The sequence below is a fragment of the Oratosquilla oratoria genome, chromosome 39, assembly GCF_046742065.1.
Source record: "Oratosquilla oratoria isolate Oo_2021 chromosome 39, ASM4674206v1, whole genome shotgun sequence".
Taxonomy (NCBI): Eukaryota; Metazoa; Arthropoda; class Malacostraca; order Stomatopoda; family Squillidae; genus Oratosquilla; species Oratosquilla oratoria.
In genome coordinates, this window is record NC_134815.1 from 29,468,320 (window position 1) to 29,472,659 (window position 4,340).

At 47.7% G+C, this 4,340-nt stretch overlaps 1 protein-coding gene across 1 annotated transcript in view; it reads left to right on the forward strand.

Moving 5' to 3' along the window:
- The first annotated feature begins 4,085 nt into the window (after positions 1 to 4,085).
- The window catches only part of LOC143020323 (MOXD1 homolog 2-like), a 681,164-nt gene continuing 680,909 nt past the window's right edge, over positions 4,086 to 4,340 (forward strand). Inside the window, exon 1 of the mRNA XM_076176637.1 lies at positions 4,086 to 4,200. The gene's annotated coding sequence lies outside the window, so the exon portion shown is untranslated. The remainder of the gene's footprint in view (positions 4,201 to 4,340) is intronic.

The window sequence follows — 4,340 nt, forward strand, 5'->3', positions numbered from 1 at the left end:
TTTGGATGTTAATGACTGGAGCTTTGTCTCTAATATGAAAGGCTTCGAGTAATTGTAGTCTCCTAGGGTCATCACTCGTTCCAATAATTTTGGTGGAATTAATCAATTCCTTCCTTCTGAGTACAGCGTTGTGGAAATTCTTATGATGTTCTTTGATTGCTCCCTCTTGTAGATGTAATGATAGGCGATGGCTGACTTTGCATCTAGAAAACCGATATAGGTATGGTTAAGAGGATTACAATCCTCTGAAGAGCAACTATACTGGTACACTACATTGGTTCTAGATGTGAAGTCTGATCGCCTAGAAGAGTTGTGTGTGTGTGTATATATATATATATATATATATATATATATATATATTACATATATGTGTGTGTATATATATATATATAGATACATATATGTATATACATATAGTTTAGTTTGTTATAAAATATTATCATTAATATTACTTTGATGATGATGATGATGATGATGATGATGATGATGATGATGATGATGATGATGATGATGATGATGATGATGATGATGATGATGATGATGGTGGTGATGGTGATGATGGTGATGATGGTGATGATAGTGATGATGGTGGTGGTGATGGTGGTGGTGGTGATGGTGGTGGTGATGATGGTGGTGATGATGGTGGTGATGATGGTGATGATGGTGGTGATGATGGTGATGATGGTGGTGTTGGCGGTGATGATGATGATGATGATGATGATGATGATGATGATGATGATGATGATGATGATGATGATGATGATGATGATGATGATGATGATGATGACGACGACGACGATGGTGATGACGATGACGATGGTGATGACGATGGTGATGACGATGGTGATGATAATGATAATGATGATGCTAATAATGATGATAATAATGATCATGATCATGATGATCATGATCATGAGGATGATCATGAGGATGATCATGATGAGGATGATCGTGATCATGATGATGATGATGATGGTGATGACGATGGTGATGACAATGATTATGATGATCATGATCATGATGATCATCATGATCATGAACATGATGATGATGATCATGATGGTGATCATGATGATGAACATGATGATCATGATCATGATGATCATCATGATCATGAACATGATGATGATGATCATGATGGTGATCATGATGATGATGATCATTATTGTTATTATTATTATTACTATTATTATTATTACTATTATTATTATTGTTATCATTACTATTATTACTATTATTGTCATTGTTTTCATTATTATTATCATTACTAACATTATATTTATTTTTTGCGCGCGCGTACCTTCATTGTCTTCGGCCAGCGTGAGTTTCTGAATGAGACGGGACAGAGATCGATAAACTCGCAACGATAAACAGGGAGGACAAAGATTCCATCGGACGCTCTCAATCCTGTTACGCGTTCTTGCACACTCCGCCCAAGAAACCTTTCGATTCTACTTCACCAGAAGAACGGACCCCGGACCAAATGATGCCTTGATCGACCGCGACCCCATGTCCTCCATGGTTCGTTTTTCAACTGATTAAGATCGGGTGGTTCTAGCCAGAACAAAGACTAGGAAGTGCGTCACCGTCTTGAAGAGAGTCATGACGTAAAACGTCGGAAGGAAGCGCTGGAGAGGCAATTAGTCACCTGAGAGACTCACACCACGCGAAGCAAAGCGAAGCGAAGTGAGCTTAGAAGTGAGGAGACGCGAGGCAAAGTAAGGCGAAGCGGGGCGAAGCGGGTCGAAGCGGGGCGAAGTGCGGCGAGGCAAGGCATGGCGAGGCAACGCGAGGCGAGGCGAGGCGAAGCAAAGTGAAGAAGTCGAAGCTTAACGTGGCTTAGCGAGGCAAAGCTAGGCGAAGCGGGTTGAAGGGGGCGAAGCGGGGCGAGGTAAGGCATGGCGAGGCAAAGCGAAACAAAGTGAAGAAGTCGAAGCTTAACGAGGCTTAGAGAGGCGAAGCTAGGATAAACAAGGCGAAGCTAGGAAGGCGAAGCTAGGAAGGCGAAACGAGGCGAAGCGGGGCGATACGGGGCGAAGAGGGGCAAAGATGGGGCGAAGCGGGGCAAAGCGGGATGAAACGGGGCGAAGCGAAGCAAGATCAGACGAGGGTCGGCGAGGCAAGGCAACGCGAGCCTCAGCGAGGCGAGGCGAAGCGAAGCGAGGAGAGGCGAAGCGAAGCGAGAAGAGGCGAAGCGAAAAACAAGATGCAAGATGAAGAAAGCAAAAAGCGAGGCAAAGCGAGTAAAGAGCGAGGCGAGGCGCGTAAGGATCGAACTGGGTCGGTCGAGGTCGAAGCAATACGATGAATGGACGAGAGGGCGAGACCCGGCTGATACAAATCAAAGGGCGTGATGGGCACGGAAACAAACCGAAGCGAAGCGAAGAGAAGCGAAGCGAGGGGATTGGTCACGCTGGACAACTAGGCAACTGCCTTCTGCTGGATGAGGAGGAAAAGGAGAAACAGGGGGGGAAGAGGAGGAGGAGGAAGAAGAGGAAAAGAAAGAAGAGGAGGAGGAAGAGGAGGGGGAAGAAGAGGAAGAGGAAGATATGGAGTAGTAGGAGGATGAGGAGGAGGAAGAGAATGAGGAGGAGGAAGAAGGAGAGGAGGAGGAAGAACAGGAGGAGGAGGAGGAGGAGGAAGAGGAGGAGGAGGAGGAGGAGGAGGAGGAGGAGAAGGAGGAAAAGGAGGTGGAGCAGGAGCAGCAGGAGGAGCAGGAGGAGGAGGAAGATAATGATGATAAGGACGAGGAGCAGGAGGAGCAGATGGAGGAGGAAGAGGCAGAGGTCTTTAAGTTCTTGGGCATGAGGTGGAAGACTCAGAAGTCTCCTTGTGGAGGAGTCTCACACCCGTTCCCCCTTCGAAGGGTGAAAATGCCACCAGGTGGAGCAGCTGGACTGGTGCTGGCAAAGGAAGAGGAGGGGGAGGAGGAAGAGGAGGGGGAGGAGGAAGAGGAGGGGGAGTAATAGATGTAGATGGAGAAGGAAGAGGATTACAATATTACGAGAGGAGGAGGAGGAGGAGGAGGAGGAGGAGGAGGAGGAGGAGGAGGAGGATGTAGACAAAGGAGGTAGTACTAGATAAAGAACTGGAACAGGATAGGAAGAGGAGTAAGAAGAGCGGAGGGTCAGAAAAAGGATAGGAAGAGGAAGAGGGGAAGAAGGAGGAGGAGGAGGAGAAAAGGAAGAGGGGAGGAGGAGGAGCAGGGGAAGAAGGAAGTTACGGGAGAGGAGGAGGAGGAGGAGGGGAAGAAGGAGGATATGGGAGAGAGGAAGGGAGGAGACAGTAAAGACGATACGAGTTTCTGAGTGAGTTGATGTCCAGGCACTTGAAGGAATGTATTGGAGTGACAACATAACAGCATCACCAACAGCTTGTGCTGTTGGTAATGCTGTTGCATGCGGCGATGAAGGGGAATGAGGGGTGTTGGAGGAGGTAGGAAAGGAAGGAGGGGTGATGGAGGAGGGAGGGAGGGAAGGGGGAAGGGGGGGAAGGGAGTAATGGGGATCTGAGGGGGGGAGGTGCATCAGAACGCGAGTGAATATGTCTAGAAACTTGAAGGAATGTGTTAGAACTGACAACATAACTATACCGAGAAGAGAGAGTGAGAGAACAGAAACGGCCACTGAGCAAGACAGATAGACAGATAGATAGACAGTCTCACTGAGCCTGGGGGTGGAGAGTAGAAATAATGGTAGAGGAATTGGTGGAGATGTGAGGAGTAAGGAGGAGTTGAAGAGGAATAAGGGAGAGGAGAATGGCAGGCAAGCAGGCAGGTAGATGGAAGATAGAAGAGAAACATGGAAAACAAGGGTGTTGGATGTAGGTAGGCGCGTTTGTATGTACTTAGGAAGTTGTTAGCACTAGAAGCTGGTCTAGTTAAAGATAGCGACGGTGTTGGTGGAGGAAGTGGAGTTGGAAAAGGTTAGGGTGGAGAAGAGAGTTGGTTTGTGGTTGTGAAGGTTGGCGAGAGGGTGGATGCGGTTGGGGGCAAATTGCGAGTGAGGAGGCTGAAGTGAAGGGGAGGAGGTGGAGGCGGAGTAGGGTGAGGTCAGGAGTGTCAGGCAGCCGTGGGTCAGAAAGTGTTGGGACGCGGTGGGGCTAGGGTTGACGCTCGTCCCGCCGAATACTCGTGTTTCTCGTTGTCACAGGAGCGTACGAATCGGACTCGAAAGATTTGAAGATTTTACACGTTTTCTGGTCAGTTTCGGAGACTGGCAGCTGTTGCTTGTTGTCCTCTCTTTAGCACTGTTCTTGCCGAGTGTTTCCCCCTCATTTTATCGCGTTTAAGAAATAACGCTTACCATGTTCGAAACGGGAAGTTGGTCGTACTCACAAGA